This window comes from Montipora capricornis, chromosome 7 (genome assembly GCF_036669925.1).
Source record: "Montipora capricornis isolate CH-2021 chromosome 7, ASM3666992v2, whole genome shotgun sequence".
Lineage (NCBI taxonomy): Eukaryota > Metazoa > Cnidaria > Anthozoa > Scleractinia > Acroporidae > Montipora > Montipora capricornis.
The window spans coordinates 27,774,232-27,801,226 of NC_090889.1; the positions used below are offsets into that span (position 1 = coordinate 27,774,232).

The window sequence follows — 26,995 nt, forward strand, 5'->3', positions numbered from 1 at the left end:
AATCATCATAAAAAAGAAGAGATCAGTTTCAGATGCCTCTACGTATTAAATAAGAGATTATTTATTTATTGATGATAGGAAAGCTCATCTATCACATGTGACTTTTTTTCTCAATTTTTTTTCCTTCCGTTTCTGTTCATTCGAGTAACGTTAGGGTCGCCTATGATAGGCATGATCCAGGAGAAGAAAATTTGCCAGCTACACAGGGACATGGCAAAGGGCGGATAGAGCTTTGATTTGAGAAAGTGTTGGATTGTAGCATAATCAGATTTTAATGGCCACATACTAATATTTTGAACGAAAAACTGCTTCGAGATTTGTGGTCCCCTTTCTTTTAGCAAAAACAAGAACTCCTAAAGAAAACCGCTATTTTCCAATAAAGTGACGTGGACATTATCGAGATGGAAAATGCCTGACTTTTCCAAATGGCAATTCATTTTGTTTTCGTATTAAGTTTATTAAAGGTTAAGCCCCCACAATCTTTATTTTAAGATTCACGATGGAAAAAAAAAAAAGAAAGGATAATACAATTCGCCTCTTATGATGCCTCGAACACCAGACGCGTGCGGCAAGTTAACAGCGCTCCATACACCTGTACCAAGTAACCTTTCAATAAAATTGCGAAAAAAATTACTATTTATTAAGCTAGTAGACTCGTTTTCAATTGTAGGCAACCTTTCACGATTGCATTGCAAACGAGGTGTAATTAATATTCAATTTTTTTCTTCACACATTCGTCGCTTTCAGAGTTATGGCGAAGAAATTCAGCAATTCAAGTTATCTTTGTGAAAATAAGCCTAGTCGAGTATTCTCGACCCGAAATTGGGCTTTGGCCTTGCAACAGACAAGTTTGACACTTCGGAAAAGAGTTCGTAGCGATTTTCCTTGAATCTTGTTGATGATTCTGAACGGGTGGGTGGAGCATGACTTGCTGCTCGGCAGGTAAGCAAAACTTCTACATTTCATTTCCTAGTATAGTTTCATATTCTTACACTGAACTTTTAGGCACAGAGAGGGGGAAAATGAAATTTAATTGAACTTTCGGCAAAAACGGATTGTGGAGACATTTCGTGCTGATTAGATGACCGTCTCATCCTGCGACAGAATATTAGCGTAACAAAACATATGTTTGTCCTTTGTAAACACCGCTGATCAACTTGTACAAGGGTTTCGTCTTTTTGTCTTTTGACTGCTGTGCGAGCTTTATCTGATGTGGAAACATTGCAAGGTGAATAACTGGACGGGTCCAGATGCATATGTAGATGCATGCTCTCTGACTATCATTGGAGCATGCAAGCATGTGTTTATTATAAAGCTTGTCAATCTTTTGATACATAGAAACCAGACCAGAGTGGATCTTCATTTCTCCCTCGAAAAAAATGTTGCTGTGATAACAATGCATGGAAAAAAAGAAGGAAGACATAGTTCACCGTGAAAATAACAGGTTGGTACTTCATGCACTGATTTCAGTTTACCAGTAGGTCATGTAGATGGTACTAATGCACCTATCATCGCCCATCCCCTGAGGGGGAGGGAGGGGGAAATAAGGGATTGGACTTTGCAAAGGTATCAGTTAGTGTTGTGAATGACATCATCAGTCTTCTCATTGGCATATTTTACACATTTTTTAAACTGAAATATCTCCAGAACCAATGCAGATATCTGCAAATGGTAAATGATGTTTTTAATCTTTCCTGGTATTCTATGTGATAAACCTAAGAATTTAAGGGATAAAAATTTGATCATAGTAGCACTTAAAAAGAGTGTAATTAACCCAGGGTGCCTCCCAGGGAATGGCCGATGATAGGTGCATAAGACAGTGCAAGGTACAGTTAAATGCACACATGACATTGACCTGAATGAGTTGCCCTACATGTATTTACTGACCTGTTGAACAAAACAAGGCAATGCTGAGTTCCTGAAACGACATTACCAGTTTGTTTATACTACAACTGGTAATAATAATAATAATAATAATAATAATAATAATATCTGACCTGCTAATCGCCCTTTCTCGCCATCAGAGACTGAATTACTAAGGGCGCAGCTCATCGAGGTCGAACCGAAGGCTAGGCGCTCGGCCCCTGAACACGACCCATGTATGACCTCGGAGCAGAGCACCACAGCCTGATGGAATAGGCGATTTTGAGGAGGAAGGAAAACCGGAGTACCCGGAGAAAAACCCTTAGAGTCAGATTGAGATCGACTGAAACTCAGCCCACATACGACCCGAGCCAGAGTTGAACTCGGGTCGCAGAGGTGGGAGGCTCGGTCGATGACCACTAAACCACCCTGACTCCCCTTGTAATACATCATCCATCCATGTGGTGCACCTTGCATTGCACAACTAAGTCTTGTTCTTTTGAACTTATGAGACAAATGTGCCTTGTGATCAGTGTACCTGCAAAAGTAACCTAAATCCCTTTGCCTCCCCCTGTCAAAGAGCATTTGAATGAAATTATGTATTAACTTTATTTGATTTATGTTTTCTTACAGTACATAAAAACCAGACAAGAACTGACTAAGATGCTGTTGCGATTCCTGAGAAGAGAGGTACATACTGACATAGCCACCCATGGACAGAAGATAGGAGGACATCATTTTTGTTTCTGAACTGCAGGTGGGTTGATTTAACTAAGAGTATCCTTAATTTGCAAGTGGAGCTTGGTTTAGCCTGATTTCATGGCAGTTCAGGCACTGTAATACCCGGCATTTAAATTTCAACTTTATCTTCTAACATTGTTCCTTGTTCTTAAGTTATTCTCCTATAATAGCACTTGGTCACTATTAATATTTTGTGCTGTAGTGGTAAATAACAGTGTCATTCTTAAATCTTTGAAACAATGTTTTGATTTGTCGCTAACCCATGCTGTGTACTACTAATTATTAATCTTTGTTTGCACTTAAATAATTAGATATATTGACAAAAGATAAAAGTGATCCTCTCACTTGAAAAATTCAGGCAGCTTCAGTGGGATTCGAACCATTAAATTTCTTGGTGCAATGCTCTACTGATTAACTGAGCTATGAAGCCACTTATTTGAGAGCAGGTCATTTGGTTGGGCTCATGTTTTCCTGTCAATGAAATAAAATTGCGTCTTATAGGGAAAAGATAGAAGTGGCCCTTGCTCTTGTCTGGACAATTGGCTTTATAAATCCTTCAATAATGATATTAAAAGTTAATTAAGACTCAGATTTTGTGTTGAATTAAGTTTACATGTAGTTCTAGACCTTAGTTGTATTATTGTGCTTTACAGGAAGATTGGTCTCCTTTAAGAGTGCTGATCAGTTTTTTGAAGAAATAGTGAGTCAGAATCAAAGGATATTAAGGGAAAGACAAGGTACGAGAAAAATATAATTTCAAGCAACAGAACTATTTTTGTCAACAAGCAGCTGAAGCCTAATCTATGCATCCCCATTTTGATGACCTGTATACTCTCAGACTCTAGCATTTCAACTCTGAATAGAACTTCTTTCCCTCTTCCCCTTGAATGTTGATTTGCAGTGACACAAATTGAACATGAAATCTAACCTGTGATTAGGCAACATTGAAGGGGAGGGGAGAGAAATAATTATTGTATTTAAGATTTAATTAAGACTAAAGCTGCACATCACATCACACCAGATAAGCCACACTTTTTTCCTGAAAAATCTGTATAGCATGAAAACAGTGACCTGGCGTATAAACAGCAGGTCTCCTAAAGTTTGAAGAATTGCTATTGGAAAAGAAAGTTACCTTCTGCAACTAAACAATTAGTTATACTGCAAAGTACAGAGCAATGGTATACACTGCAGGTATTACGTTTACTAATCACAATTTAGCAACTTTGATTGGTGCATTAACTGCTTTATTTTTCACTAATTATTGTTTAGGGTTGAAATCGAACCGTGAAAATCGGACAGTTGGCTGTAATCGGATACCTGAAATTGGACAGTTATATCAGCCAATCATATTAAGTGCGCTCAGCTTCATCCACCAATCACAGAATTTATCTCAATAACCATAGCAACAACCACTTATCCTACCAAACTGGGGATTTTCCAAAATGGACAAATTTGTAACATTAGACAGTGAAACAGGAATGCATTATAATTATCATGGTTGGGAGGGTTAATGCTCGGAGAGGGCCGTAAGTTAGAAAACTGTAACAGGTTATTACGTCTCCCTCTTTAAATAAAGATATTGAATTGAATTGAATTGAAACACTCAGGGTTTCTTAATAACCAAGAAGAAAGTGTTGAATTTGAAATAGTCAGTCTCTCTAGTCTTCTGGGACATAGGACTTGAAACTAGAAGGCTCACGTACATGTACGTAATATCAAAATTCTTGTTCGTGAAGTTCTGAGGAACAAACATGTATGAACTCACTACCGGTACTTAGAGAGAGAAAGGCCTAAGTAAGGGGCTTGGTCTATTGTGTGACCCTCACCGCCTACAGCTGTACATGGTGAAGTGCAATAAAACTCATAGATGGAAAATACTGACAAGTTGTATTGACTGCACACAGAGCTCTGATAATATCCTTTAACACGCGATAACATTATGACTTGTCTGACAGACAGCTAATAAAATGTATCTGCTGACCAACCATGAAGACAACTTTATTTGTAATGGAACTGTTAAATTTAACAATCATTTTCACTTCAGGTATGTTTTTTCAAACAGTAGCTGCACTACTTCTTTTTCAAACATAATTGTGGCTTATTTGTGAGTGTGACACTAAAAATATGGCAGGCTACCTTATATACACACAACATTTAGAAGAGTAAACTTTTGGAGAAATATTCCACCTTGACATGGCTGAGATGGGGTGTGAAAATTAGGCTTTAGCTGTTATGTATGCACCGATTAATTTAAAACTTTAACATTCGTCAGAGCACAACCTAGAAATCTTGCTGTTTTAATTGGTCTAGGGAAAATAGATGTTGGCGTAGAAAGGCATTCCAATGGTTGGCTGATTGTGATTTTGTCCAGTGGTATCTGCAAGACATTTTTTTGTTTTGTTTTGTTTTTCTGTCAGCGAGATAAATGTCTCTTTGGCTATAGTACAAGAAGACAGCAATGAGGGCCACAGTGGCTGCATTTCATACAATTTCATTTTGATCATGAAGTTCAGTTAAGTGTCGAGTGTATTTAGTGCTGGAGTGTTAATTGGAGACACAGAAATCAAATCTTATAGGTTGGTTTTAGAGGAAAGGGAGAAAATCAAAGTACCCAGGGAAAAACCCCCCAGAGCAGAGTAGAAAACCAACAAACTCAACCTACATGTGATGACAAGTCTGGGAATTTTCAACCCAAGCCACATTGGTGGGAGGCATCATTGCTATCCCCACCATGCCATCCCTGCCCCCTTGAGGTGGCTCAAAGCAGTTTCAGCACTTCGAAGACACTCTCTTTAGAGTGAATGACACTACAAAACTGTATCACGTCGATTATTCCCAAACAAGGTGTGGTCATTATTGTGATGTTATAAGTTACCTTGACAATGGGAAAGCCCAGGAGAAACACCCTACATGTATATTTTGGATTTAGTTACTCATATCTCAAAAACGAACTCAGTGAGCCCACTTTTTTATTGCTGAAAAGTGATCAGAAGGCCAAGATGAAACTTTCGGCAAAGTTTAAAAAAATTCTGTACTACAGAATCAGAGCCACCTTAAAAAAATCACAGAAGTAAGGTGGCTCTGAATCCGCTGTTCAGATTTTTTTAAACTTTGCAGAACGTTTCATCTTGCCCTTCTGATTATTTTTCAGAAATAAAAATGGGGGTCACCGAATTCATTTTTGAGATAATTATAAGCAACTAAAGACAAAATAAAGGGTGTTTTTACATGGCTTGGCCATTGCCATGGTGACATATTACGTCACAATAATGACTGCATCTTGTTCAGCAATAATCTGTGTTTTATTTAGTACCACAATATTGCTAATACATGATACAGCGTTGAAGTGCCGATCCTTCTAATAAAAGCATTCCTTGGAAGCATTGAAACTACTTTGAGCCACCTTAACAGACTTCATGCAGCAGTCTGCAGTTTTAAAAGGTGACGACCAAGGCTAAATATTGCAATTTTAGTAGGATTATCAGGTCCCTACTCAGCAACTGTGAAGTGACCTCTTACTTTTGCAAAGTTCTGAGAGCAGTATTTGAGTAAACTTTTTGTGGTGGACATTTGAAAGGAGAAGGAAACACAAAAGCTTTTAGATAGCAATAACTGTAAGTTAGAATGTTAAAGTTTACACTTAATCGGTGCATTACATTATCCATTAGCTTAATTTATATTTATATTTAAGAATGGCTACATTCATGTTTGCACTGACAACAACCTGGCATTTTCGAAAGTTTTTCGCATAACAAAATCCAAAAAGTAACAAGCACAAAAGGAAAGGGAAAGATTCAAGTGTACTGCAATGTATAAGGATCCAAAATAAAAATGCACACAAGCAACAAGTTTTGTGGGAGAAGACTACAAGCAAGGCACCAAAGACACATAACCACAATACTATGTTGATAGACAAAACGAACATGTGCAAATACTAAGAACACAGTACAAGAGAACATTCTGACACTAAAGAAAAGATAATCACCAAGTTGGGCAGACAAAGTAAGATGTCGTGGTTCAAATTTTTTCCTGGTTCAAAATTATTTTTAAACCAGTTCAGTTTTGAATTTCCTTTGTTTCAGATTATGATAATGAATATTAGAGAAAGATACATGTAAGAGAAGAATGAACTGGTTTTTAATAAAATTAAACCAATAAAAAATTACAACCACAACATAGACACTTCATATTTACAGGAGCACAAAAGTACATACTGTACAGGCATTCAGACACACGATCACTGTAATACAATCATGCAGACACTTCCTCACAGGATTATGTACATCCACAGTGTTGCACAAGAGTAAATACAAACACTCAGATTACACACAAGCATTAGAGCAAGCATTTAGACACTAAGATGCATGAGAGCATAGAGACACTTACAACAACTAATGCACATAACCTCGAAAGTACATAGAGACATAAAAACACAAAAGTACAAAAGTACAAATAGTGCGTACAAATATAGCATCTCTCTTCACCGTAAAGAAAGAGACTCCTTGCGGGCTAATACGAAAAGCAAGACACTGCGGCACAAGGGCACAAGAGTGCATACAAACACCAAGACACAGACACACAAGAATATGTACAAACACCAAGACTTAGGCACACAAGAGTATGTCCAAACAGTAAGACACAGCCACATAACCGTACATACAAACACTAAGACATGGGCACACAGTAGCACGCACAGACACTAAGACATATGCACATACAAATGCCAAGACGTAAAGGCAAACAACAGTACGTACAAACACCAAGACAGGCACAGAAGAGTATGTACTAACACTAAGATATAGGCACAGAAGAGTATGTACAAACACTAAGACACAGCAACACAAGAAGACTTACAAACACCAAGATTTAGGCACACAACAGTTTGTAAAAACACTAAGATATAGGCACACAAGAGTGTGTGCAAACAACAGTATGTACAAACACAAAGACATAGGCACACAACAGTAAATACGGACACTAAGACATAGGCACACAACGGTACGTACAAACAACAAGACTCAAGCACACATGAGTACGTCCAAACACACAACCGTACATACAAACACTAAGACATGGGCATGCAAAGGTGCATACAAACAGCAAGACTTAAGCACACATTAGTACGCACAGACACTAAGACATATGCACAGACAAGTGTGTACAAACACTAAGATATAGGCACAGAAGAGTATGTACAAACACTAAGACACAGCAACACAAGAGGAATTACAAACACCGAGAATTAGGTACACAACGGTATCTAAAAACACTAGGACGTGGGCACACAACAGTAAGTACGGACACTAAGACATAGGCACACAAGAGTACATACAAACACCAAGATTTAGGCACACAACAGTATGTAAAAACACTAGGACATAGGCTCACAACAGTAAGTACGGACACTAAGACATAGGCACACAACGGTACGTATAAACACCAAGACTTAGGCACACAAGAGTACGTCCAAACACTAAGACACAGGCACACAACTGTACATACAAACACCAAGACATAGGTACACAAAGGTGCATACAAACACCAAGACTTAGCCACACAACAGTATGTAAAAAAACTAGGACAGGCACACAACAGTAAGTACGGACACTAAGGCATAGGCACACAACAGTACGTCCAAACAGTAAGACACAGGCACACAACCGTACATACAAACACCAAGACATAGGCACACATTAGTACATACAATCACTTAGACACAACAGTACATGCGCACAACCGTACATACAAACACTAAGACATAGGCACACATTAGTACGCGCAGACACTAAGACATATGCACAGACAAGTGCGTACAAACAGTAAGATATAGGCACACAACACCACGACTTTGGCACACAAAAGTACGTACAAATGGTATAAGACACAGGCACGTACAAACAAGTACGTACAAACAATAAGACATAGGCACAGAAGAGTACGTACAAACACCAAGACATGGGCACAGAAGAGCAGGTACAAACACTAAGACATAGGCACAGAAGAGTACGTACAAACACCAAGACATGGGCACAGAAGAGCAGGTACAAACACCAAGACATAGGCACACAAGAGTACGTACAAACACCAAGACATAGACACACAAGAGTACGTGCAAACAATAAGACATCGGCACAGAAGAGTACTTACAAACAATAAGACATCGGCACAAAAGAGTACTTACAAACACCAAGACATAGGCACAGAAGAGTACGTACAAACACCAAGACATAGGCACAGAAGAGTACGTACAAACAATAAGACATCGGCACAGAAGAGTACTTACAAACACCAAGACATAGGCACAGAAGAGTAGGTACAAACACTAAGACATAGGCACAGAAGAGTACGTACAAACAATAAGACATAGGCACAGAAGAGTACGTACAAACACCAAGACATGGGCACAGAAGAGCAGGTACAAACACCAAGACATAGGCACACAAGAGTACGTACAAACACCAAGACATAGGCACACAAGAGTACGTACAAACACCAAGACATAGACACACAAGAGTACGTGCAAACAATAAGACATAGGCACAGAAGAGTACGTACAAACAATAAGACATCGGCACAGAAGAGTACTTACAAACACCAAGACATAGGCACAGAAGAGTACGTACAAACACCAAGACATAGGCACAGAAGAGTACGTACAAACACTAAGACATAGGCACAGAAGAGTACGTACAAACAATAAGACATAGGCACAGAAGAGTACATACAAACACCAAGACATGGGCACAGAAGAGTAGGTACAAACACTAAGACATAGGCACAGAAGAGTACGTGCAAACACTAAGACATAGGCACAGAAGAGTAGGTACAAACACCAAGACATAGGCACAGAACAGTACGTACAAACACTAAGACATAGGAGCAGAAGAGTACGTGCAAACACTAAGACATAGGCAGAGAAGAGTACGTACAAACAATAAGACATCGGCACAGAAGAGTACTTACAAACACCAAGACATAGGCACAGAAGAGTAGGTACAAACACTAAGACATAGGCACAGAAGAGTACGTACAAACACTAAGACATAGGCACAGAAGAGTACGTACAAACAATAAGACATAGGCACAGAAGAGTACGTACAAACACCAAGACATGGGCACAGAAGAGTAGGTACAAACACTAAGACATAGGCACAGAAGAGTACGTGCAAACACTAAGACATAGGCACAGAAGAGTACGTACAAACACCAAGACATAGGCACAGAAGAGTACGTACAAACACCAAGACATAGGCACAGAAGAGTACGTACAAACACAAAGACATAGGCACAGAAGAGTACGTACCAACACTAAGACATGGGCACAGCAGAGTACGTACAAACACCAAGACATAGGCACAGAAGAGTACGTACAAACACCAAGACATAGGCACAGAAGAGTACGTACAAACACCAAGACATAGGCACAGAAGAGTACGTACAAACAATAAGACATAGGCACAGAAGAGTACGTACAAACACTAAGACATAGGCGCAGAAGAGTAGGGACAAACACTAAGACATAGGCACAGAAGAGTACGTGCAAACAATAAGACATAGGCACAGAAGAGTACTTACAAACACCAAGACATAGGCACAGAAGAGTAGGTACAAACACTAAGACATAGGCAGAGAAGGAGTACGTGCAAACACCAAGACATAGGCACAGAAGAGTACGTACAAACACCAAGACATAGGCACAGAAGAGTACGTACAAACACTAAGACATAGGCACAGAAGAGTACTTACAAACACAAAGACATAGGCACAGAAGAGTACGTCCAAACACTAAGACATAGGCACAGAAGAGTAGGTTCAAACACTAAGACATAGGCACAGAAGAGTACTTACAAACACCAAGACATAGGCACAGAAGAGTACGTACAAACACCAAGACATAGGCACAGAAGAGTACGTACAAAGACTAAGACATAGGCACAGAAGAGTACGTACAAACACTAAGACATAGGCGCAGAAGAGTACGTACAAACACTAAGACATAGGCACAGAAGAGTACGTGCAAACACTAAGACATAGGCACAGAAGAGTACGTACAAACACTAAGACATAGGCAGAGAAGAGTACGTGCAAACACTAAGACATAGGTACACCACGTACACCTGTACTTAGGACATAGTTATAATACAAAGTCACAAAGCACAGGCTGGGGCACACTTACACTTTGTCTTTAATTCCAGAATTTCAGATTTGTTTACTTTCGTATACTCTAATTCATTATAATTTTAAGTTAAGAGCTCCGTCAAGCTCTTACTTATGTTTTCTTTTGGGCAACATTTTTTCACAACTCCTGTGACAAATGTTTGCAATCTACGTTAAGGCCAGCGAAGTAAATAGTGCAAACATGATATAGTCACTGTGGAGTAATTCCCCAATGGAATCATGTTAGGGAAATATATTGAGAGCCAATCAAACATTTCACAACACAGTCATAACTCTTGGGTGCAAACAAAGGAGATTTTCAGACGAGTTTTTTAGTTCATACAAAAGCATTGTAGTGAACACACGATCACTCTAGTCCGCTTTCAAGCATCGCAGTCCACCCAAGTTGCGGGCTCTTATTGGAATCGTTTTCAAATTTATTGTTTCCTTAAACTCAATCTTTCATTGGTAAAGACACATTTTACCCTTGTCGCTTTTTATGCCCTGCTAAGGTACGTTAAGTTAGCAAAACTTGCGGTCATTTGACCCACAACTGAGATCGTATTTTCCACGATCTTTTGAATTGCAAACTAGTTTGTGATGTCAAATGACCGCTTGTTTGCTAACTGTACAAAACTTGTGGGGGGTTCATTTTGTCCTTGTAAAATAGTCCAAGACAACAATATCTTTTTGTAATAGTTTTCTTTTTATTTCTGTATTTTCCAATAGAACAATCTTCTTAAAGGCCTTATTTATTATTTTTTGTAGGTGACCTTGTTTGACCTTGGCAAATTTTCCCGCCAAAAAACTTAGAAAAAATACGGCGTCCAAAATACGCATGCGCCGTTTTTTTTTAAAAAAAAAATACTTGGAAATAAGTTAAATGAAAAATCACTCTTGTTATTGACTTAAGGGAAGAACACAATAAAGAATTTGAGACGTTTTCATTCTTGTGTTTGTTTATTTCTAACAGTGTGGTCATTCTATTAACAAGCAATATTACACTCATCCAATATAAATGGCTATTTTTTTTTTTTAAAAAAGTTGGCGCATGCGTACTTTGAGCGCCCGTACTTTTTCTAAGTTTTTTGGCGGGAAAATTTAACGCAATTGGCACAGCGTTTCCCCTGACAACAATTTTGCCAACAAGATTAAAAAGAGACAATTAAAGTTTTTTTTATCACCAAAGTAACTTACAGCACCTACTTTTATCCTTAATACTAGTCCAGCCGTTCGAGCAAAATGTTTTTCAAAACGTGACCTTGTAGTTTAATAGGCCTTTTGCAACAAACGATCATATGGTACAAAATCGGGCAAGCTCGTTAAAACAAAGAATGAAGGGGGTAGTTTCTAAAGAAACTTTGGTGGTGCGTCGGTGGGAAAATACAAAAATTTTGGTTTTATCAACGGAGTTAATAATGTAAATTGGCCACCGTACAGAGATTCTAAAAGCTGACGAAGGGCTAACGCTCGAAACGTCGGCTATTAGAATCTCTGCATGGTGACGAATTTACATTATCAACTCCGTTGATAAAACCAAATTTTTGTATATTAAAACAAAGAGACCTGAACCAGTCAAGCTTGGCTTGCCTTTGTTTTAATGTCCAGCATGGCGGATTTAGTACCATGTGATCGTTTGTTGCAAAAGGCCTATTACGATGTAACGATTACTTAAATATTTTTATCTAACCTTAATCCTCTTCGGCCAATTTCGGTGTATCGGAAAGACCCCAAATTACTTTAGCACTAAACACTCTCCCATCTCTGATAGCTCCGATTTAATACTGCTGGATAAAAGGTTTCACAAAATGAAGCTCGGTGTATATTGCTTTTCTATTGAGTGTCGTGAAACTAAAGCGTGATGAACCAATTGATTCGAAATAATTTAATGTGACTTTTAAAGGGTAGGGAAATGCGCGTGCGCTCAGTGAGATTGGCGGGAGGTTTTAAGCCAATTGCAGTCGCGTTAAGTTGTCTCGACACTCAATTGAAAAACCACTCATTGACCTATTGTTTGGCTTTCCTAAAATGATTTTCCCCTTGACTAATTATATTTTCACTCCAATAAAGGAAAAGAAATTTACTGTTGGTGACCACAATAACGCCAAAGAAAACTTAATGTTATAGAAAACGGAGGAAAGCGATGATGCACTCTTTAAATCAGACTCTCTCTCCCTTCTCAGAAAGCTAAGCCTAAGAGGACCAGTATGACCTATTCTTGGTTTTCACATGACGTCACGACCGCCATGTTGGTGCCCCGACCAAATCCTCCGGGAATTTAACTCTATTATTATGCAAACGCTTCCTTTTGTTTTCGTTCAAAAACATGCCTGTTATTCACGTGAGTGAAAACCAGCAATTGCGCTTTCGTTTAAAGTCCTTGCTTTCCTATATTGATGTTCATGTTGATGTTGTGTCGTAATGTTTGTGTCTTGTATGTACTAGTTTGAAAATGAGTCGTTTTGTATGAATGTATGATCTTGGTTCATTGGCTTTAATTGTGTGTCATTTTGTGTACATCTTTGGTGTCTGGATTACGCCACTCTAGTGTCAATGTCTGCCGGAATGTCTTTATGTAACCTGTGCTTGTGTATAGCTGTTTTGTTTTGTGGTGTCTGTGTGCCTAGAATGTTTTTTTGCACTCTTGTGATCGTGCGTCGAAATGTTTGTTAGAGCGTTTGTGCTTGCCTGTCTATAAAAGTGTTTGTATGTATTCTTTGTTTGCACATATAGAAGTACTGTACTCTTGTGGTATGGCATGTCAGCGTTTACGTGGCCTTCAACGTGTTTGTTGTTGTGCTTCTCTGGGGGTTGCCTTAACGAAATTCTCATATTAATTGTTTTTGAACTGAACAGCTTTCTTTCGTTATTGTGGTCCGAAATAATTGTGATTCATAACGATGTTCATTCCTAGCCAGAGATTTCGGGTTTATACAGTAAGCCAAGAGAACACGGTCATATTCCTTATGCAACATTTTCCCAAGCCAATGCGCCCATGTTAGCTATACCCCTTCTTCAGTTTTTATGCTTAGTTTTTATTTGATTAACTTCACAGGATCAATTTGGTGTCGACTAGCAAAGGGATGATATTTAGATGACTCCATCCAGAAGCAATGGAGAAAACCATCTTTAATTTGGTTGTGGTTATATTTTTACTTTCTTTGATCATTAGTGTTCTGAAGAAGGAAAAGGCGTTTTGAAAACATTTTAACGTTTCATGTTACTTTTAGCAAGAAAATACAGAAAAAAAAACCATTTGATCAAAAGTGGATTGGTTTATCTATATTGGTGTGTATAGAGTGAGAAGAACCATAAGTTTTTGTAAAACACATTTGATGCACTTAAACTTTTAAGGTTCAACAATTTCAAGGTTTATCTTTTTTGAAGGATTGCCTCTGCAACACTGTTTCACGTAACGGCAATGGTATGGTATCACTTGAAGTACCAATCATTTATAGCTTAACAAGATGTAGTCATTGTTACGACGCAATTGGCCACCATAGCAACAAGATAGGCATCAAAATACACCCTATATTTTGTCTTTGAAGTCTATCTCAAAAAGAACTTGGTGACCCCCAATTTTTATTCAGCTAGAAAGTGGCCAGCAGGCTAAGATGAAACCTTCTGCCCATAAATTGCGCGGACCGGGTTCAGAGCCATCTTTGGCTTTGAATCCACTCCAAATATTTTTTAGCTTTAAAGAGAGTTTTATCTTTAACTGCAAATTAATTTCCAGTCAAAAAAAATGGGGGTCACCAAGTTCTTTTTTTTCTGAAACAATGGTGTAAGGAAAAAAGAGTAGGCTTTTTAGATGGTTCTTTTATTGCTATGGTGTAATACGTGAAAACAGACCTTTTTGCAGATACGGCGGCCATTTTGATTTCTATTGTTTCAAATAGCTATTACGGGATGCCCAGGGGACAAATACATATTAATTTGCCTCCTGGGCATCCCGCAATGTCTATCGAAACAATAGAAATCAAAATGGCCGCCGTATCTGCAAAAAGGTCTATTGGTAAGTAATTATTGAAGTTTCATATGGTATCATAATGTTACTGTCACGTGAAACAGTTTTGTAGATTCAATCTTCCTAAAAGGTTCAGTTTCTCTCGAAAGTGTTGAAACTGGTTTGAGCCTCCTTTAGCTTTAACAGTCGCACGAGAGGACATCGAGACACAATGATAAAGGCAGACAAGAGCACATACAAACACCAAGACATAGGCACGCAAGAGTACATACAACCACTAAGACATAGGCAGACAAGAGTTCATGCAAACTCCAAGCACACGTGCATAAGAGTACATCAAGACTCTAAGATAAAGGCAGACAGGAGCACATATAAACACCAAGACATAGGCACGCATAAGTACATACAACCACTAAGACACAGGCACACAAGAGTTCATGCAAACTCAAGCACACGTGCATAAGAGTACATCAAGACTCTAAGATAAAGGCAGACGGGAGCACATATAAACAACAAGACATAGGCACGCAAGAGTACATACAACCACTAAGACATAGGCACACAAGAGTTCATGCAAACTCCAAGCACACGTGCATAAGAGTACATCAAGACACTAAGATAAAGGCAGACAGGAGCACATACAAACACCAAGACATAGGCACGCAAGAGTACATACAACCACTAAGACATAGGCACACAAGAGTTCATGCAAACTCCAAGCACACGTGCATAAGAGTACATCAAGACACTAAGATAAAGGCAGACAGGAGCACATACAAACACCAAGACATAGGCACGCAAAAGTACATACAACCACTAAGACATAGGCAGACAAGAGTTCATGCAAACTCCAAGCACACGTGCATAAGAGTACATCAAGACACTAAGATAAAGGCAGACAGGAGCACATACAAACACCAAGACATAGGCACGCAAGAGTACATACAACCACTAAGACATAGGCAGACAAGAGTTCATGCAAACTCCAAGCTCACGTGCATAAGAGTACATCAAGACACTAAGATAAAGGCAGACAGGAGCACATACAAACACCAAGACATAGGCACGCAAGAGTACATACAACCACTAAGACATAGGCACACAAGAGTTCATGCAAACTCCAAGCACACGTGCATAAGAGTACATCAAGACACTAAGATAAAGGCAGACAGGAGCACATACAAACACCAAGACATAGGCACGCAAAAGTACATACAACCACTAAGACATAGGCAGACAAGAGTTCATGCAAACTCCAAGCTCACGTGCATAAGAGTACATCAAGACACTAAGATAAAGGCAGACAGGAGCACATACAAACACCAAGACATAGGCACGCAAGAGTACATACAACCACTAAGACATAGGCACACAAGAGTTCATGCAAACTCCAAGCACACGTGCATAAGAGTACATCAAGACTCTAAGATAAAGGCAGACAGGAGCACATATAAACACCAAGACATAGGCACGCATAAGTACATACAACCACTAAGACACAGGCACACAAGAGTTCATGCAAACTCCAAGCACACGTGCATAAGAGTACATCAAGACACTAAGATAAAGGCAGACAGGAGCACATACAAACACCAAGACATAGGCACGCAAGAGTACATACAACCACTAAGACATAGGCAGACAAGAGTTCATGCAAACTCCAAGCTCACGTGCATAAGAGTACATCAAAACACTAACATAAAGGCAGACAGGAGCACATACAAACACCAAGACATAGGCACGCAAGAGTACATACAACCACTAAGACACAGGCACACAAGAGTTCATGCAAACTCAAGCACACGTGCATAAGAGTACATCAAGACTCTAAGATAAAGGCAGACGGGAGCACATATAAACAACAAGACATAGGCACGCATAAGTACATACAACCACTAAGACATAGGCAGACAAGAGTCCATGCAAACTCCAAGCACACGTGCATAAGAGTACATCAAGACACTAAGATAAAGGCAGACAGGAGTCCATGCAAACTCCAAGCACACGTGCATAAGAGTACATCAAGACACTAAGATAAAGGCAGACAGGAGCGCATACATACACCAAGGCAGACGTGCATAAGAGTACATACAACCAACTAAGACATAGGCACAACCGTACATAAAGACAGTTAAACACTTGTTATAAAAGAATTTTCACTTGTTTCATCTCATTATTTACTTTTGATTTCAGCTAACCTAGTGTTGGGTTGGATACTCTCATTAATATTTATCAATTTAGGCTTTTAAGGTAGCCTGCGAACGCAGACGTAATTTCGGCGGTTGTTTCTCTTCCCCGAAAAATAGCGTCTGCGAAATCGAGCTGCAAAACGATTTCTGTGACGTAACTACTTTTGTTTTGTTTTTTTTTATCACGTTGCATGAGAGAAGAGAGAGTCGGATGATCTCCGCGCAATTCGTGTAATCGTCGTCTCTCGCGAACCTTTGAAACGAACAACTGTGAGTGAAACGCCAAAGAATTAAGATGCTCTGCGGTGGCGAATGGTGCATTCTTTGACGGACAAAATATTTGGTTGCAAAGGAGAAGATAAATGTATTTGGTAAGAGAGCTTTAGACATCTCTTCTTCGATACTTCGCGCCGATTTATGTGGGCTATCTGCCGCACGAAATGCTATTATCGACTAAGACGATACAAGCAAGCCGTATGTAAAGTGGACGAGCTTGAGGACTAAATTAAAAGACAGTTACATTATTCTTCGAGTGAAGAGATCGACTTAGATTAAAGCAGCGCATTGGAGGCGAAGAAATGTCTAAAGAAGCCTTTGGAAGTTTCAGTGAGAGCTTAATGTATATATATTTACATCAACACCGTTTCCTAAAGTGGAAACTCAAGGCGTCAACTTGAAAGCATCGTCTCTTCAAGAATCAGAGGAAAGGAGACCAAAGGACCTCGTACTGTAGAATATTCTAGTAAAGCAATCCGAAAAGAATTGGTAATGGTAAATCACAATCACAATATTTTTCTCAAAAGAGCATCGCACGGACGCACGGACGAAATCGTGTAGAGGTAAATTGACGAAAACATCGCGTTTCTTCTCGGCCGCAACATACTTGATCGCATCCTCCTGGTGGCTACTTAACTTTTAGATACCGAAAATCCCACAATCTTTTTGAATGTCCTCCATAATGCCCGCCATTAATCTGACATGTGTTTACGTGGACCACGAGCAAGTACTTTGCGTGTTCCATGCGTGTTGGTTCTGGAGATTTATGAGCGTAATTGTAATTGGCTAAAAATTTTACGGCACAGAAATCCTTTTGCAGCTCGATTTCGGAGATGCTATTTTTTCGGGGGAGAGAAACGACCGCCGGAAATACGTCTGCGTTCGCAGACTACTGTTAAGGTGGCTCGCACCAGTTTCACCAGTTTCATCAATTTGGAGGTAATCTGTTATTAGAGGGATGAACTATATAACACTGTGAAACAAAAACGCAATGTTATGGTGCTAAATGAAACAGCAACAATTTCTTAACAAGATACAATCGTTGATGTGGTGTGATAGATAATGTCACCTTGACAACAAAAGAGCCATCTAAAAACTAACTCTGTAACTTATGGAAAGTAATTAGCAGGTTTAGATAAAACTCAAAGTTTTAAAGTGCCCTTAACCCCAAAATATTTTTTCCGTTAAAATAAATCTTTGCACCTGTTCGAAACGCATTGTGGCAATTTTTTTTTCTTCTAACAAACCCTGCCATTTTATAGGCTTCAAAACGTGAAAAACCAAGCATTTTTTGTTCACGACCGAGTCAAAAGGGGAGTGGGTCTATTCCTGATTTGACGTCACAAGCTGATTTACATTGCAGTAATTCTTTGATCAGGAATATACCCACTCCCCTTCTGACTCGGTCACGAACAAAAAATGCTTGGTTTTTCACATGTTTTGAAGCCTATAAAAAGGCAGGAAGAAAATGGCCGCAATGCGTTTTGAACAGGTGCAAAGATTCATTTTAACGGAAAAAAATATTTTGGGGTGAGGGGCACTTAAAAAAATTCGCTACAGCATCTTTGGAACCACCTGAAATTTTTCCATTTGTGAAGATCTGGTCCAGATAATTTTTTTAACTTTGCAGAGAGTTTGATCTGAACCTGTTTATCACTTTCCAGAAATAGAAATTGTGGGTCACTAATATGAGCATTTAAAGACATAATAGGGAATTTTTAGATGGCTCCTTTGTTGTCATGGTGACCTTTTACGTCACATCAATTCGCCACTATCAAAAGTACCGTAAGACTCTTTGTTTGTCCCCACAAAAGTTTGCAGAAGCATTGTTTCCACTTTAATAAAAACAATGCTTATGCAAAATTTGGAGGGACAACAAAGGGTTATTTTGATAGTGGCGATTGAGTGTGTTTTGCTAAGCAGTTATTGGTGTTTCATACGGTGCCATAACTTTGCCGTTACATGAAACAGTTGGGTAGATTCAATCCTTCCAATCCTTGTTGAAACTGGTCTGAGCATGCTTAAGAGTGAACTTCTGTTTCAGGCCTTACTCAATTAGATCATTTTTTAGTTCTTTCCTTTCTTGAGACCCTTTGGCAAGCTTTATCTTGCGGTAATTTTAATACCGGGGCTTGTTTTAGCTGATAGTTTCCTATTCAAGGAGATTATTTTATGAACAGTCTAAATGACCTATCATCTGTCCAAAAATTGAAAGGGTGTCTCGGTCTTCTAAAGTTGCTTCTGTTTTTTCGAATAAACCCGTGTTCTCTTGTATCCTTACCATCTGCTGAATTATCATCTTATGACGCAATGACGAGGGCTATTTTTGGCATTTTGTAACGCGTTGTGTTGAAAGCTGAATAACTCATGAAAAAATCTTCATTTTGGATTGTAATCCTTAGTTGACTACAATTGCTTCCTCTTCTGTTTGGTCCATTTAGTGCGACGCGCCGGAAATTGCTGCGCGAAACGTCGTTGGCAAAAACGTTTCACTTCCACTTTCCGCGCGGAAAACCCGATTCCTCGCATTGCGCTCAATGCCAACTTGACAATAGCTCGTCATTACCACACCAACTTAACGTACATCTGTGATATTCGAAGGCATTCACAATGTGATAAGTTACGAGAATAAAATTTAGCGCGCATTTCAATGGTTGCAGCAAAATTTCGGAATTAAAGTGTGATCAGGCGTTCTTTTCTTTAGAGAGGGCGCTCCCTCTCTAAAGAAAAGAATTTATGATCGCATGTTTTTATTTTTAATTTATCCAATCGCGCAATGCGATTTTCTTCATAACTCAGAGCCTTTGAATATCAAGCTACACACGGTGGCTGAGGTATTCACTCTAAAAATTCTCGTTAACACCATGATAGATTAATTGCTCCCGTCAACTAAAACCAAAAAACGATACTCATGTTGTAAAAAGGCCATCGGTCCTTTAAATTCATCCCAAATTTTTGGCATAGTGTTGTTTGTGTAGATGTCCAAGGTTATGTTTATTCTCGTGTAAATCGTGCTTCACGTTTTCAGTTTTTACTTTGTTATCGAAATCCAACATTGAAAGCAACTGACCGGTACTTTTCTTCTTTGCTATTTCTGACGCCTCAAAAAGCTTCCATAACTCTTAGCTCTTGGTGTTTAAAAGTTGAAGTCATTGAAAGTCTCTAATATTTATCGCTGCTTTTAAAAATTTTACGGTTCAAGCTTAAGTGCTAGCTAAAAGCTCGCAAAAATCTCATCCCTAGAGATTTAAAAAGTTCAGTATACTTCGCTAAATTTCTCAGCCGCGGTTCTAAATGCTAAATAACAACTCAATTTCTTATCTTTGATGAATTTCTTCAGTCCTCTTATTCTTCTCTCTTAACATCTCCAGTTTTCTTCTGTGGAAATGAAAAAAACATGAACGTTACCTCGTGTTAAGATTCCACTAATATCGGCTTCACAAACTTTAAACACAGCTTAACGACTTTCAAGTGCTCTTACTTCATAATCATTTAAGCAGCCAAAGCATCGCAAAATATTTTTCTCAACTTCAGTTTTTTCGTAGAAACTATCAAACTTAAGTGGTATTTTGTTATAGAAAATAACGAAGCTTGAACAAAGCTTCATGTACCAATTTGGTTTCAACGTCCGAATGTAACCGACTTTCAAGTTGACCGACAAGAGGCTATAACCACAAAAACATCTGAAACTATTCGTTACCTGTATGCCTTTCGCCTTTCATCTTCGTTCTAGACAACTCCTAACTCCCGTAGAAACAGCAAACCGCATCCTGACATCCACACTCGTCCTCTACCTTACTCCATCTGCGAGTCACGTGCTAAAACGAATTTAATATACTCAAAACTACCGTCCAATCACGAACGACCAAGCCTCCAATCCAAAGCGACATGACTCAAATAAAAACGAAAGCTAATTTAAACCTTTTTACCATATTTTAAGTGCGTTTTCTCTCACGCATCTTTTACTAATATGTTTTTGTCGAGAAAAGAAAGTTTACACACCAAAATAAAAACACTTCGCAGAAAGAAAAAAACAACAAAGCTTCGGTCAGGAATCCATTCGGATTCGATACCCAAATAAGTTGGATTGGATAGCCTTGCTCTAACCACTGAGCTATTCCCAACCCATGCTGAATCAAATAGAAATTTTATCAATACAACTAGTTTGCTGATTGACCTCACAGCAGCCTCTACGCGCTCTATTTTACACGTTAATACAACTAAAATATTTACGCCAGTTGCGCACATTTTGGAAGATCAAAGTACACAACATAAATGCTAAAAAGGTCCAAATTTGACTACATGTGCTGGCAGAAAAACAAAAAAAGCATCGGTTGGAATCGATTTGAATTCGATACCCGGTAAGTTTGGATTGGGCGGGCTTGCTCTAACCACTGAGCTATTCCCAACCGATGCTGAATGAAACAGAAATTTTATCAATGCAACTAGTTTGTCTGATTGACGTCACAGCAGCTTCTAGGCGCTCTATATTACCCGTTTATACAACTAAAATGTTTTCGCCAGTTGCGCACATTTTGGAAGATCAAAGTACATAAGATAAATGCTAAAAAGGTCGAAATTTGACTACATGTGGTTGCAGAAAAAAAAAAAAAAACCATCAGTTGGAATCGATTTGAATTCGATACCCGGTAAGTTTGGATTGGGCGGGCTTGCTCTAACCACTGAGCTATTCCCAACCGATGCTGAATAAAACAGAAATTTTATCAATGCAACTAGTTTGTCTGATTAACGTCACAGCAGCTTATAGGCGCTCTATTTTACCCCTTTATACAACTAAAATGTTTTCGCCAGTTGCGGACATTTTGGAAGATCAAAGTACATAAGATACATGCTAAAAAGGTCGAAATTTGACTACATGTGGTTGCAGAAAAAAAAAAAAAGCATTAGTTGGAATCGATTTGAATTCGATACCCGGTAAGTTTGGATTGGGCGGGCTTGCTCTAACCACTGAGCTATTCCCAACCGATGCTGAATGAAACAGAAATTTTATCAATGCAACTAGTTTGTCTGATTGACGTCACAGCAGCTTCTAGGCGCTCTATTTTACCCGTTTATACAACTAAAATGTTTTCGCCAGTTGCGCACACTTTGGAAGATCAAAGTACATAAGATAAATGCTAAAAATGTCGAAATTTCACTACATCTGGTTGCAGAAAAACAAAAAAAAGCGTCGGTTGGAATCGATTTGAATTCGATACCCGGTAAGTTTGGATTGGGCGGGCTTGCTCTAACCACTGAGCTATTCCCAACCGATGCTGAATGAAACAGAAATTTTATCAATGCAACTAGTTTGTCTGATTGACGTCACAGCAGCTTCTAGGCGCTCTATTTTACCCGTTTATACAACTAAAATGTTTTCGCCAGTTGCGCACATTTTGGAAGGTCAAAGTACATAAGATAAATGCTAAAAAGGTCGAAATTTTACTATATCTGGTTGCAGAAAAATAAAAAGCATCGGTTGGAATCGATTTGAATTCGATACCCGGTAAGTTTGGATTGGGCGGGCTTGCTCTAACCACTGAGCTATTCCCAACCGATGCTGAATGAAACAGAAATTTTATCAATGCAACTAGTTTGTCTGATTGACGTCACAGCAGCTTCTAGGCGCTCTATTTTACCCGTTTATACAACTAAAATGTTTTCGCCAGTTGCGCACATTTTGGAAGGTCAAAGTACATAAGATAAATGCTAAAAAGGTCGAAATTTGACTACATCTGGTTGCAGAAAAAAAAAAAAGCATCGGTTGGAATCGATTTGAATTCGATACCCGGTAAGTTTGGATTGGGCGGGCTTGCTCTAACCAATGAGCTATTCCCAACCGATGCTGAATGAAACAGAAATTTTATCAATGCAACTAGTTTGTCTGATTGACGTCACAGCAGCTTATAGGCGCTCTATTTTACCCGTTTATACAACTAAAATGTTTTCGCCAGTTGCGCACATTTTGGAAGATCAAAGTACATAAGATACATGCTAAAAAGGTCGAAATTTGACTACATGTGGTTGCAGAAAAAAAAAAAAAAAAGCATTGGTTGGAATCGATTTGAATTCGATACCCGGTAAGTTTGGATTGGGCAGGCTTGCTCTAACCACTGAGCTATTCCCAACCGATGCTGAATGAAACAGAAATTTTATCAATGCAACTAGTTTGTCTGATTGACGTCACAGCAGCTTCTAGGCGCTCTATTTTACCCGTTTATACAACTAAAATGTTTTCGCCAAATGCGCACATTTTGGAAGATCAAAGTACATAAGATAAATGCTGAAAAGGTCGATATTTGACTACATGTGCTGGGAGAAAAACAAAAAAAAGCATCGCTTGGAATCGATTTGAATTCGATACCCGGTAAGTTTGGATTGGGCGGGCTTGCTCTAACCAATGAGCTATTCCCAACCGATGCTGAATGAAACAGAAATTTTATCAATGCAACTAGTTTGTCTGATTGACGTCACAGCAGCTTCTAGGCGCTCTATTTTACCCGTTTATACAACTAAAATGTTTTCGCCAGTTGCGCACATTTTGGAAGATCAAAGTACATAAGATAAATGCTAAAAAGGTCGAAATTTGACTACATCTGGTTGCAGAAAAAAAAAAAAGCATCGGTTGGAATCGATTTGAATTCGATACCCGGTAAGTTTGGATTGGGCGGGCTTGCTCTAACCAATGAGCTATTCCCAACCGATGCTGAATGAAACAGAAATTTTATCAATGCAACTAGTTTGTCTGATTGACGTCACAGCAGCTTCTAGGCGCTCTATTTTACCCGTTTATACAACTAAAATGTTTTCGCCAGTTGCGCACATTTTGGAAGATCAAAGTACATAAGATACATGCTAAAAAGGTCGAAATTTCACTACATCTGGTTGCAGAAAAACAACAAAAAGCATTGGTTGGAATCGATTTGAATTCGATACCCGGTAAGTTTGGATTGGGCGGGCTTGCTCTAACCACTGAGCTATTCCCAACCGATGCTGAATGAAACAGAAATTTTATCAATGCAACTAGTTTGTTTAATTGACGTCACAGCAGCTTCTAGGCGCTCTATTTTACCCGTTTATACAACTAAAATGTTTTCGCCAGTTGCGCACATTTTGGAAGGTCAAAGTACATCAGATAAATGCTAAAAAGGTCGAAATTTCACTACATGTGCTTGCAGAAAAAAACAAAAAAAAGCATCGGTTGGAATCGATTTGAATTCGATACCCGGTAAGTTTGGATTGGGCGGGCTTGCTCTAACCACTGAGCTATTCCCAACCGATGCTGAATGAAACAGAAATTTTATCAATGCAACTAGTTTGTCTGATTGACGTCACAGCAGCTTCTAGGCGCTCTATTTTACCCGTTTATACAACTAAAATGTTTTCGCCAGTTGCGCACATTTTGGAAGGTCAAAGTACATCAGATAAATGCTAAAAAGGTCGAAAATTCACTACATCTGGTTGCAGAAAAAAACAAAAAAAGCATCGGTTGGAATCGATTTGAATTCGATACCCGGTAAGTTTGGATTGGGCGGGCTTGCTCTAACCAATGAGCTATTCCCAACCGATGCTGAATGAAACAGAAATTTTATCAATGCAACTAGTTTGTCTGATTGACGTCACAGCAGCTTCTAGGCGCTCTCTTTTACCCGTTTATACAACTAAAATGTTTTCGCCAGTTGCGCACACTTTGGAAGATCAAAATACATAAGATAAATGCTAAAAAGGTCGAAATTTCACTACATCTGGTTACAGAAAAACAAAAAAAAGCATCGGTTGGAATCGATTTATCAATACAACTAGTTTGTCTGATTGACGTCACAACAGCTTCTAGGTGCTCTATTTTACCCGTTTATACAACTAAAATGTTTTCGCCAGTTGCGCACATTTTGGAAGGTCAAAGTACATAAGATAAATGCTAAAAAGGTCGAAATTTTACTATATCTGGTTGCAGAAAAAAACAAAAAAAGCATCGGTTGGAATCGATTTGAATTCGATACCCGGTAAGTTTGGAATGGGCAGGCTTGCTCTAACCACTGAGCTATTCCCAACCGATGCTGAATGAAACAGAAATTTTATCAATGCAACTAGTTTGTCTGATTGACGTCACAGCAGCTTCTAGGCGCTCTATTTTACCCGTTTATACAACTAAAATGTTTTCGCCAAATGCGCACATTTTGGAAGATCAAAGTACATAAGATAAATGCTGAAAAGGTCGATATTTGACTACATGTGCTGGGAGAAAAACAAAAAAAAGCATCGCTTGGAATCGATTTGAATTCGATACCCGGTAAGTTTGGATTGGGCGCGCTTGCTCTAACCAATGAGCTATTCCCAACCGATGCTGAATGAAACAGAAATTTTATCAATGCAACTAGTTTGTCTGATTGACGTCACAGCAGCTTCTAGGCGCTCTATTTTACCCGTTTATACAACTAAAATGTTTTCGCCAGTTGCGCACACTTTGGAAGATCAAAGTACATAAGATAAATGCTAAAAAGGTCGAGATTTCACTACATCTGGTTACAAAAAAACAAAAAAAAGCATTGGTTGGAATCGATTTGAATTCGATACCCGGTAAGTTTGGATTGGGCGGGCTTGCTCTAACCAATGAGCTATTCCCAACCGATGCTGAATGAAACAGAAATTTTATCAATGCAACTAGTTTGTCTGATTGACGTCACAGCAGCTTCTAGGCGCTCTATTTTACCCGTTTATACAACTAAAATGTTTTCGCCAGTTGCGCACATTTTGGAAGATCAAAGTACATAAGATACATGCTAAAAAGGTCGAAATTTCACTACATCTGGTTGCAGAAAAACAACAAAAAGCATTGGTTGGAATCGATTTGAATTCGATACCCGGTAAGTTTGGATTGGGCGGGCTTCCTCTAACCACTGAGCTATACCCAACCGATGCTGAATGAAACAGAAATTTTATCAATGCAACTAGTTTGTCTGATTGACGTCACAGCAGCTTCTAGGCGCTCTATTTTACCCGTTTATACAACTAAAATGTTTTCGCCAGTTGCGCACATTTTGGAAGGTCAAAGTACATCAGATAAATGCTAAAAAGGTCGAAATTTCACTACATGTGCTTGCAGAAAAAAACAAAAAAAAGCATCGGTTGGAATCGATTTGAATTCGATACCCGGTAAGTTTGGATTGGGCGGGCTTGCTCTAACCACTGAGCTATTCCCAACCGATGCTGAATGAAACAGAAATTTTATCAATGCAACTAGTTTGTCTGATTGACGTCACAGCAGCTTCTAGGCGCTCTATTTTACCCGTTTATACAACTAAAATGTTTTCGCCAGTTGCGCACATTTTGGAAGGTCAAAGTACATCAGATAAATGCTAAAAAGGTCGAAAATTCACTACATCTGGTTGCAGAAAAAAACAAAAAAAGCATCGGTTGGAATCGATTTGAATTCGATACCCGGTAAGTTTGGATTGGGCGGGCTTGCTCTAACCAATGAGCTATTCCCAACCGATGCTGAATGAAACAGAAATTTTATCAATGCAACTAGTTTGTCTGATTGACGTCACAGCAGCTTCTAGGCGCTCTCTTTTACCCGTTTATACAACCAAAATGTTTTCGCCAGTTGCGCACACTTTGGAAGATCAAAATACATAAGATAAATGCTAAAAAGGTCGAAATTTCACTACATCTGGTTACAGAAAAACAAAAAAAAGCATCGGTTGGAATCGATTTATCAATGCAACTAGTTTGTCTGATTGACGTCACAGCAGCTTCTAGGCGCTCTATTTTACCCGTTTATACAACTAAAATGTTTTCGCCA

At 38.9% G+C, this 26,995-nt stretch overlaps 1 long non-coding RNA gene across 1 annotated transcript; it reads left to right on the forward strand.

Moving 5' to 3' along the window:
• The first annotated feature begins 1,156 nt into the window (after positions 1 to 1,156).
• On the forward strand, positions 1,157 to 14,200 carry LOC138057792 (uncharacterized). The gene is made up of 5 exons (XR_011133714.1): positions 1,157 to 1,228; positions 1,339 to 1,444; positions 2,497 to 2,620; positions 3,258 to 3,341; positions 13,817 to 14,200. It is a non-coding gene; the product is annotated as an uncharacterized lncRNA (long non-coding RNA).
• The last annotated feature ends 12,795 nt before the right edge of the window (positions 14,201 to 26,995 follow it).